A 12,283-nucleotide genomic window follows, 5' to 3' on the forward strand; every position below is an offset into this window, starting at 1 on the left:
GTCATGGGAAGGCAGAAGTGAGGGAAGAACTCAGGAAACTGAGAATCTGCAGTGAACTATTCTTTTTCATAGAAACTAGTATAGACAACCGTAGGTCGAAGGTAGCCTTTGTAATGAAGTCACCTTAGCTGGGTAAATGCAACTTGATGAATCTTTTTCCCTACTGTACAGAAGAGTGGTTAGATGATTTGGCCAAGATATTTAAGGCTAAATCTTCATAAGAAAGAGACAATGTCATGAGCCTCAAATCATCTCTCAACTTTTCTGTTTTGTTGGTTTACATGGCAAAGACAGGATGTCATATTCTCTGGTAGGTGAGCATCGTTCCCTTCATGTCAAATGTATATAAAATCTATAGTTTGATATCTCTTGGTTTTTGGTGAATTTCTTGATTTCGGAAAGGGGAAGAAAATACAGTTTAACACTGGATTTTAACTGTGGAAAATTCAAGAGGAAATTGACAAGACTGACTCTTATCTTGATCATTGCTTCTTTCTTCTTAAGATTTTTCTCTATAAATAATTATTTCAGCTTTAGCTCAATCTTTCCCCATGTTTCCTATGTAGTTTTTACAGCTCTTGAAGCAAATGTATGCGATTATTATTCAAAGAACTTTTTTGTTGCCAGGGGAAAAAGATACTTAGAGTTCCCCCTCCTTAACACATCTGTTCACATCTGCTGGACAGCCCAATTCTTTCCTCCTTCCCTTCCCTCCCCCAAAATGTCTTATTGGAAACTGTGCACATATTGCTAAGCTTTTTTTTTTTTTTTTGTCTCCCATAACACTGTGCAGACTTTGTGCAGAATAGCAACCCGATGTAGACGTAAGATAGATGGATGTTAAGTGTACTTGGACCATCAACTAAAAGATTTCTCTATATACAGCCTTGCTCACATGGTACCCAATTAACCTTGTATCACTTTTTAAAACATACACAGCTTCATGGCATGAGCTCATTCATCTTTGCTAAAAGCCTTCATGGAAATCTGAACAAAAGTAGTTTCCATTAAATTTTCTTCAACTCTAATGTTCAGCCTTTTATTACTTCCTTTTAGTTTTCTCTTCCCTTTTTTTTTTTTATTAATAGCTGTTCTTAGGCTCTTTAAGGTTTAGAGTAAAAAAGTGTAGAAATAAGTCCTGTAGCAAAGTGCAGACCCCAAGAGTCAGTTTCAAAAAAATGATGGCCAGAGAATCAGAAATGCAATAGATGTCTTGGGCAATGGATGAGGAAATTAGGCAGAGTGAAATTAGATTTCTCTTAGTAATGTAGAAAACGTGATCAGAAGACTACTCTACAGCTGTACAATTTGGGAAGAAACCTAAGACAAGAAAGATACCGTAAAGATGCCAAGACAACCATTGTTGTCTTTAAGATACTGTACTCGGTAGAAATCCCTGGCAATACTATGGCAGCATCTACCTAGCATTTGGTTTAGGTCTGTGAGTCCAGGGGCAGGTGGAGGTATACTTCTGTTGTAATTTCTCTTTCCCGACTCAATCTAGACCAAAATACTTACCCATTATAGTTCTTTGCTTGCTGCTGATTTTCTGATAATAGGACTCAGCAAACTTGTTATTCTTAATCTATTTTAAAATTGAATGGCAGTTAGAAAATAAGGTCTTTAGACATGAATATATTTTATAATCCAAAGCCCATAGCAGCACATATAAGCAGACTGGGATTATAAACCAGAGGACTTTCCTTTCACTGGCTGGATAATTTTAAGCTTTTTGGCAGCTTCCTATTTGGAAATAAGATGTCACATAGTAACAGGGCAGGCAGGTTTCAGTCATGGGCATGTAAGAAGACAGGCATAGGTAGTAACAATCCACGTGTGGTTTAGTTAACGTCTTGCTCTTCTATAGTCCTGTAGATTTCAAAATCTGAAAATAAAAAGTTCTTATTTTTACAATAAAATACATTACTTTTACTCAGGTCTGAAATGTATTAAAATCTTGACTTAATCTGGGACAAAATAAAGCTTAACTTCCTCCTTAATCTGTTATGACAATATACATTTCAGATGGAGTAAAGATTTAACTATAAACAATGAGGATGTCAATAAAGAAAAAAATATGATTAGATTAAAAATTTTGGAATAGGGAACATCATTCCAAGCAAGACAGAATCCAGAAAACATAAAGGAAACACTGATACATTTAAATAATAAAATGCAACCATTTCCACCCTACACAAAATAACATAAAATTCAAAGGGAAATTGAGCAAAATTATTTACAACACGTGTGACAAAAAGTACTGATTTTATTCATCTATAGAGTGCTCTTATAATTCCATAAAAGATTAAAAAACAAATAGAAAAAATATACAGAAGAAGACATTTAATATAAAAAGAAATACAATGGCTTATAAGCATAAGAAAAGATGCTTTACTTCAATTTAAAATGCAAATTAATACAATAATGATATCCCATTTATATTAAAATGAAAAGCTAAAAAAGTGCTAATTACAATTTTGGCCATAGTATAGGGAAACAGGCACTCAAATACAGTGTTGGTGGGAGTGTAAATTTGTATACCATATTTGAAAATAAATCAGGAAATAGTAAAAAAAAAAGAAAATATCTTTTGTTCTAAACTTTCTATTTGTAAGAATTATTCCTTAAATGTACTTCTATTCATGTGCACAAATATATGTTCAAGGATTATATTCCATTCTTATAATAATTTTTGCTTTTCTCTCATTAACAATGGTCTTTTTGTTTGTTGCTTAGTTTTGTTTTTTTTTTACATCCTTCCCAAATTCAGCAAAGAAAATACAAAACCCGTACAAATAACTTTTTTCTTTTTGCATAATGAAACACATCAGATACTCTATCACTTTCAATTTTATTCTAGTGACATCTCTACCTGGGTCCCCTGTGTCACACTCTGAAGCTGGATTGGTTGTTCTCTGGCTGCCTGAGCAGACATGTTGGGTGTTCCCTTAACTGTCCTCCTGGATCTATGCCTTCTTGGACTAATAGCACTGCACCAATATTTTGTTTAGATATAAATTCTAGATTGATCATAATTTCCCCTAAACAAATGTGAAGGCCATTATTCAAGGCATCTATTCTTATAGCTTCCAGGACTGGTGTTGAGAACCCCTTTTCTTCCTTTCTGGAAGCTGTAAGAACTTTTCTTTTCATCTGATGTCCTGACATTCCTTGATGGTATGCCTTGATAGGGTGCTTTTTACATCCATTATAGTAGGTGGTTGAAAGGCCTTTTCAATTAATAAACTCGTACCTTTTAAGTTTAAAACATTTTTATGTATTATCTCTTTTATAACAATCCTTTTTATTTAATTATAAAATGTAACACTGGCACAGAAAAAACTTATGAAATAAGTGGTTTGAAACATCATCAGAGCAAAACTCGGGAGAAAAACACCCAGATTAAGAAATACCACTTTGGGGGCGCCTGGGTGGCGCAGTCGGTTAAGCATCCGACTTCAGCCAGGTCACGATCTTGCGGTCTGTGAGTTCGAGCCCCGCGTCAGGCTCTGGGCTGATGGCTCGGAGCCTGGAGCCTGTTTCTGATTCTGTGTCTCCCTCTCTCTCTGCCCCTCCCCCGTTCATGCTCTGTCTCTCTCTGTCCCAAAAATAAATAAAAAACGTTGAAAAAAAAAATTAAAAAAAAAAAATAAAAATAAAAAAAAAAAAAAAAAAAAAAAAAGAAATACCACTTTGGAAATTACCCCAAAATCTTCCACATGCACCATCACAACCACTTCTTCTTTCCTATAAATAATCACCATGTTGAGGGCTTACTACTCACCTTGTTTTTCTTTATAATTTTATCCCCCAAAGGTACTTCCCTAAGCAGTATATTTTTTACATTTTTGTAAGTTTCTTTTAATCTACATGTTATCCCATCATATTTTTTCTTTTAATTATTTGTTGAAGAAATCAAGAAGTTTAATTGATAAAACTTCCTATAGTATGGATTTTGTTGATTTCATCCCCATGGTATATATTGACCTGCTCTTTTGTCCTGTGTATTTCCTGATAGTTGGACCTAGAGACGTCATTAGATACAGGTCCATTTTTGGGTGCAAGACCCCTTCAGAGGTAGTGTTAAGTATTTCCATTCAGGAAGCACATAATGACTGGTTGTTTTTTATGATGATATCAGCCACTGATGCTCAATAGTTAGATGCATTAATTCATTAGGAGTGAGAAAAGGGTGAAATTCTAATATGATGATTCCTTCTTTTATTAGCTGCAATAAATTTTATAAAGTGTACTTCCCTTTATCTGCTATTTGGCTACTTAGTTATATAGTTCACAGAAGAATAGTAGGACAGATTCTTTAATGCTTCCTTTTATTTATCAGTTTCAAAACAATGAGTTGAATTCCAGTTATCCTTCATATGTTCAACTTGATTTATTTCAATTAATGGAGATTATCCTTATTGACGTTCAAACTGTCCCGTATTTACGTAGTCAGATCTTCAAGTTGGCTTTTGAGTCTTTTTCATATAACCATACAAGTCTTTGACAAGATGTTCCTGGTTCATCTTGTATAGTTTCTTCCCCAGCTCTCTCTCTCTTTTACTTTCTGTGTGTGTGTGTGTGTGTGTGTGTACATTTTATCATAGGGAATGTTATTTCAAGATTATAATCTGAGCCCAGAGATGCTCTTTGCTACCGGTTTGGTCATTTTTTTGCATAACATTTTTCATGTTTATTCTGATACTTCCACTTTAAAATCCACACCATGGGGTTTAAACTTAACATCACTTATCCTGCCTCAGAATATCCTTTCTTCCACATTAAGATTGTTCATTCTCAAGACAGTGGAGGTGTCAAAATTAGCATATCACAGTATTCCTCATCTGCTGTAATCCTTGTTACACTGGTAACAGTCTCAGGGTAGCAATAACACTATTACCAAAACCAATATGATGACTGAAGGTAACTACAATTTCTGCATATGATTTACCTACTCTCCTCACATTTTTAAAAATAGTTATAATCTGTATCCATTGTCAAAACATATAACCATTATAGAATGTACTTTCCACCTTGCAAACTTCATTTAGTCGTAGTTCTTTGAGCAAATACATACATATATATATATATATATATATATATATATATATATATTAAGTACCATCACCAGTCCTTGCATCAGTGTCACCTTTATGTTTGTCTGAAGGTCATTGTCTGTTAAATTTCTCAGGAAGTGTTCATAGGAATAGTATTACGTGAGCTCTTGAATGTGGATAATAGTTTCTTGTGGCCTTTATATTTGTTTCCTAAGTAAAGTTAGTTTATGACTTAATATAAAAATCATTGACTCACATTCTCTCTTCTTGAGCATCTTACACACTCAACTCAATTTTCTTCTGGCATAAAGCATTGTTTTCAAAAAGTTGGATGATAATCTATTATATTATGAGAGTCTCCCTTATAAGAGACTTGGTCTTTTTATCTGGATGTGAATGCCTGAAGAATTTTTTCTTTGATATTCAATAATCTTCCTGGAATGTCTTAATGGTTTTCTCAGATACTCAGTGCACCATTTCAAAAATGCAATTTTAAATACTTTTCTGTTGCATTGAGAATGTTGTCTTGAATTCTGGTTTTTATTGTATTTGTTCTGTCCTCTATTTTGATTGTCTTTTCTGAAGACTCCCTATATACATATATTGAGTCTTTTTTTGTCTGTCTTTTTATTAGTCAATTACTCTTGAATTTTTTCTTCTATCTTCTCTTTTCTTTTGGACATGTTCTCCCTTTTACCTTATATTTCTTTTTTGACATTTTTTAAGTCTCTTAAGGCATTCTTTGGTCCTGTGTTTCTTTCAACCCAATCTTCATGTTTTTAAAAAACATGTATATTTATTTATTTTGAGAGAGAGAGAGTGTGTGTGAGTGGGGAAGGGGGTCAGAGAGAGAGGAAGAAAGAAGCCCAAGCAGGTTCCATGCTCAGCATGGAGGCCGATTTGGGGCTCCATCCCACCACCATAAGATCATGACCTGAAGTGAAATCAAGACTTGGGTGCTTAACTGACTGAACCATTCAGGTGCCCCTAATCTTTACTTTTGAAATCATTCTGTCTTTTATTTATAATTCTTTCTTGAGTTCTGTTAAAGCATTTCAACTTTTCTAATTCTGTTTTATGTTATTATTTATAGATTTTATTATTTCCTTAATATTTTAGTTTATTTAATTTTAATCTTCCAAAAACGTTTTAGAACTTCTTAGCTGTTATCTCTTCTTCTATTCTCCTTGTTCTGATAGCCTTATGTAATTTTTTCCCTCTTATATTTTTGTGAGGATTAGGGAGAGGAAAGAAACAAAGACATATTTTCAATCCATAATATTTAATCAGCCTCATTTTTCTTGGGGATTGTCTTTTCTTTGATTTATAGAAGTTTTCTATCCAACTCATTAGTGAATTTTTCATTGCTATACATATTATAAATATTTACTTTTAGTATGTACTTGTCATCATTTAAGTAATCTTGTTAATTAATTTATTGAGATTTTCATTTCAATTTCTTATCCTTTCCTTTATGGTTTATACTGTTTTTTGTCTTCTTTAATAAATTGTTTCCTATTCAGAAGACATGGCAATATTTTCCTATGTGTTCTTCTAAAACATTTAAAATCTGCTTTTCATGTTTATGGATGCAATTTATGTAGGATTAATTTTTGTGTGCAGTAGGACATAGAGATTATTTTCCCTCAAGTACATAGCCATTTTTAGCTGAAGAGTTTGGCATTTCCTCTTGGTTTGTAATGTTTAGCATACACCTAATTGTTCCTTTTTCATAGGTCTCTTTATGAGTTTACTATTATTTTTCATTTCTCTCTCTTTAAATTGATACTACTGTTTTAATTACAATAGCTTAATAGTAACTCTGAAGTGAAGTAGTTGCTCCTTGTTCTTTTGCTTCAAAATGATTTTGGCCATTCTCCACCTTTACCCATCTAAGGTCTAAACACAGACACACACAGAAACATGCTCTGTTACAATTTTGATCAGAAAAGCTTTGGGTTTGTGGATAAATTTGAGACTTATTTTAATGTACTTCAATTTTTTCATAAAGCAGACATGTACTGTGCTTTCATGGAACATGTCCAGATGAATTTAAAAAAGAATACATACATATAATGACCCTTGCACATATACATAGTACACATTTGCATGTTTGTATATGGATGGAATATTGGTAGAGATAGATATACAAATTAGCACCTGTCAATGTCTCTGGGGAAGGGGACTGAGGAATTGGGATCTGATGTGAGTAGGATGTTTACTTTTCACTGTAAAATATTTTATCATATTTGGGTTTTATTAACCTTGTGCATGTATTACCTTTTCTCGTAAGCAATTCCATTTGAAGACTACACTTGACTGACCTACATCAGCATCTTAGTTATGACAGGTGACTGGTATGAGAATTGGGGAAAACATCATAGTAGCAGAACCACATTCTTTTTCCATAATTTCTTTCATTTAATAAGCACCAGCAACTCAGAAATCTCCAAATGGGTCTAAAGTAATCTCAATTTTCTTACTTAGGATGACTATCACATCATTCAAATATTTTAAATGGAAGAAAACAGATTCTTCAAATTTATCTGATAATGTAGCTTGTGCTATGTGTGTAGACCAAATGAAGAATTAGTCAGTTACAAAAGAATAAAGGCTACATTTTATTTCCTTTTCTATCATCAGTAGCTCAGTGACTCACATATAATAATAGATCCTTAATAAATAGGTCTAAAACTATTGATACGTTTTTGAGGGTGGCATGTAGTGGTTTATTGTGGGGTATGATACAGAATCTAGGATATAGTAAGTGCTCAGTAAATGTCAGCTGTTGATTTTCTCAGTAATATACATACTATTTCTATTAACATTACTCCAGAACTTTATCATTAACCTGATTCTGCATAGTATCTTTGTATCACCTGGGTGAAGATAAAAAAGGTATATTTATCACTTTATTGGATGTAATTACTCTGGGGTGGGTAAAAAGATCTTCATAGGCTGGAACAATGTGCCGAATCTAATGAGGTGGAATGTAATAGTGTCCGGTATTCTGACGATGAGATAATCCTCAAATGATCAAGGACAGGATGAAGGCATAATTTGCTTAACAGTAGTACATGTAGAAATTTTAAGGAGTTTTAATAGGGAGTAGGTCTCAATCTGAATTACCAGTGCACTGTGGCCACCAAAGAATATAATGTTATCATGTTATATTAAAAGAATACAGTTTCTACAATGAGGATATTGTTAGTAGTGCTCTATTAGGGATCAGTCTATACTTAAATCATTTGTTATATGCAATTATAGACATCACACATCTTAAGAAATATAAGATTGAGAGAATATTTTTAAAAAAATGATTAAAATGGTGAAGACTAAGCTATTATGTATTGAAAATAGGAAATTTGCTTTGAGAAGAAAATGACTCATGAAAGATGTGATAGTTGTCTTTAAATATTTGAAAGGAAGTCATGTGATGGAGACTTTATGACTTTCAAAAGAAAAAATAGAGTAATAGATCAATTTAAGGAAGAAATTCCAAATGCTCTCAAGAGTAGCCACCTGCTTTAGAATTCTAGACCAATGGTATGCAATAATAAAGTTCACAACCACATGTTAGAACTGTGGTAGAGGATTAAGGAATCAGTTAAGTGGCTGGATTGGATGAACTTTAAGCTGGATATTTCATGTTTGATTTATTTTGGCATAGTATAATGTGGCTTCAGATATTGCTATATTTATCATTGGAAAGGATTGTCACACACCTGCCTTTATGGGTGAACTTGGTCAATAGAATTCAACTAATATGGCTGTGAACTCAGCAAATACTGTTTTATATTTACTACTTTGAGACATTTAAAACAGATAAAACAAAGTATTGTGTAATGATTTGGTACAGTGGAGAGTAGAGAAGGATATCTGAATAGTTTAAGTGTTTAAACCTATTCCAAGGGTGGTAATAGTTGTATTTTATGGGGTAAGTGTTTAACATTCAGGCCACTGTATTTAAAATTCAGCACATTGGCCCATGATGAGCACTATTTGTTGAATAAATGAATGACTAATTCTTCTCATTGCTTGAATGATGTACACTAGCTTCTAACCTGTGTGAGGAACAGAGGAAGCCAATTCCTAAGGCACCATTCATTTGGATCACCTGGACACATTCCCTATAAATTCTACATTCTTGGAGAAGAAGTCATAGATAGTTATGGAAGATGGCGTGGAAATAAAAGCTGCTGGTAGAAAGTAGCTGGTAGGAAGATCTCTAGTGCAGAGGACAACTCAAGAATGAGGCTGAATATTTTTGTGGGAGAGAAAGAAATGTTTTAAAGGGATATTCAAGGAAACTCTCCAGATTTGGGGCAGTAAGAAGAACTGAAAACTTTGTCACTCCATTGGTAAATAGTGTTTTCAAATAAACATTTATGGAATATATTTGGGACTGTTTTTTGAACTCAGAAATAACATTCTGTAACCTACAAGGAAATGTAAAGATGTGGTAAGAATGTAATCATGTAAGACATCAAACCCTACAAAACATCTAAACCCTTTTGTGGAATGTGAAACTCTTTGAACGTCTTTTTGACATTTGGTACTGATGGTTATATGTGGCCCCAGAGACCTGCAAAACAAGACAGTTCTTTTATTTAGCAATTTGGAAATATTGATCTTTAGGGCATATTTTGGGAAATTCTATGATGGCTTATTTGTTTAACTGTATTCTTACCTAAGGTTATATATAGACGAGCAATGCCCATACCTCACTCAGTCTTCTCTATCAAGATCACTATTGATTAAATAGAACATGACTAGAAATATATCACTCTAGATTTTATTTTTATTTGTTTCCAGTGAAACAATTTGACCAAGGCCTGGATTAAGGATTAAATTCATTGTCTCTTCCTAAATCTTATTCTCTAAGGACAGTGGATTATGGTTTAAAGAGATTTATTTAAATTTCTACTCTTCTTTATTAGTTAGCTGTCATTAACCTCTAAAAAATAACTATTTGGAGGTATAAAGTCATTAATCTAAAACTGAGAAGTTTTTCTTCTTTTTTTCTCCCTCATTTCCTTACTCCTTCCCTTTTTCTCCTCCCCCTTTCCTCTTTCTTTTCTGACAAGCTGAGCAATAAGTGTTCAAGTTCCCCAAATTCACTCTCTAGATTCTTCCTCTGCATTCACCAAAGGTGAACAGACCATTGCTCTGTCAAATCAGAACTGTCAGCACATGTGTGGGCAATACAAAGAAGTTGGAAAGGAACATTTATCTTGGAAATGTTTTTGTGTGTGTCACACAGACAAGAAATTATTTCTGAGTTTAAAAATAGTCAACACAACTTGGAAAACATGGTAATATTTATTCATGATAATAAATGTGTTTTAATGAAAGCCATGGATGCCCAAACACAAACTGAATCATGACACCCAATGGCCTTTTTTACAAAAACCATGACATATGTCCCATTAATTTGCTAAATGATATGAGTGCAGAAAAGATGAATCAAAAACACTAAAATTCTTTTGAACATACCATCTAATATAGACAACAACCCTAGACATGGCATTCAAAAATAGTCCCTTTTTTTTAACTTCATCTGCTGTGTTTTTGTTACTGTACCTTTACAAATTTCTTTAAAGCTTTAATTGTTATTGTTCATTTCAACACAAAACTGCTAGCACTTTGGCTTGACCTTCTACAGAAGATTAAATTCTATGACATTAGTACATATGTAGAATGGAATACAAAGTCATTTGAAAATATATGAGTCTGGAAGGACCATCACAAACATCCTATAAACCACATACTATATAGGATATATATACCATGTGGTATATATAATGGTTGACTAGAAAAAGTGATATACTTTCTAACTTATGTTTGTCCCTAATAGCTTCAGACTCCTTTTAAGTTAAATTTACTTATTTGGAAAAAGGCTGAAGTTTGTTAGAGATTTAAGTTTCTACACTTAAATACTATTACATCAGATGCCTAAATAATTATTTGTTATTTTCCAAAAATTCACGTTAATCTTTTGTAGGAGTAGTTTGGACCCATTTGCTGTCATACAAAAATCAAATTAAATGCAACAAAAGATCTTTCTAAATAAAATTTTCTTTTTGGAAATTTATAACATGGTCGTCCTATTGTATCTTTTGAGTTGAATTATCAGGATCTGCAAATTTAAAAAAGACAATAAGAAATAAAACCCTAGGAAGAAAGGCACTTATACCCTGCACATGGTAATTCTAGGCTGTATTCTCCATAATTCTTATCAAATGTAATTGATTTTTGGCCTATATACAAACACACCCAAGTGCCAGAATAAAGAGAATCAAGTTGGCTACCAAATGTTTCACATTAGCAAGATTTTTCTTTAGAGGCTTCTGATGGAAATTTGAAGTGTATGTTATCATATCAAGTGCAGGAGAGGTATAAGGCTGTTGGAGAAATTCCCTTAGTTTTTTGACTAAAAAGCCAAAACAATTGTCGTTAACAGTAAAGCTTGACAAGATAATTAAATGAATGATAACAAAAATCTCAGCAGGGAAATGCCCATTAATTGAATTTATTTGGGAGCATGTTTTCACAAGTATATATAACCAAATTATCTAATTTTCACTCACGTTAAAAACTGATAGTCTATAACAACTAATTACTAGAAATGAAGAAAAAGCCCAGTACTTTAAACCAAAAACACAGAGGAAAACAAACATCAAAGGATTGCCATGATATTTGACAGCTTCCTAAAAATTCCATTCATCATTTTGCCCTGTGAAAATCTTTCAGTGAAACTCGCCAAAGAAAAAACCCCAGTAGTTTTTATGTAGTAGTGCTGTTAAAGCTGAAACATATTTGCCACATTCTTTGTATCTTTTCATGATATTAATATGTGTGTCAGTATGAGTATGTCAATAGGTGAAATCACTGAGAAGAATATGATAAAGATACAACAATCGAGTTTTGGCATTTCTTTTCTGTAAGAAAATTAGTGAGTTGTTTTCCTTTTAAGTATTATATATGGTTAATTATTTTTAAAAATTTGTTGCTGTTTTCACATTGTACAGATCAAAAAATCAAATGAAAGCATCATTATGGTCAACTTTTAAATTTGAAATGAGGAATGAAACAATTTACACTTTACTCAGATTTTCTTCTTTGAGCTGCTAGCATGATCTCTCCAAATTCAAATTGACATTTTTAATGCTTTAGCAAATGACTTTCCAATTTTTATAAAGCTAATGAATCTTAGGACACATCTG

This window comes from Panthera onca, chromosome C2 (assembly GCF_046562875.1).
Source record: "Panthera onca isolate mPanOnc1 chromosome C2, mPanOnc1 haplotype 2, whole genome shotgun sequence".
Lineage (NCBI taxonomy): Eukaryota > Metazoa > Chordata > Mammalia > Carnivora > Felidae > Panthera > Panthera onca.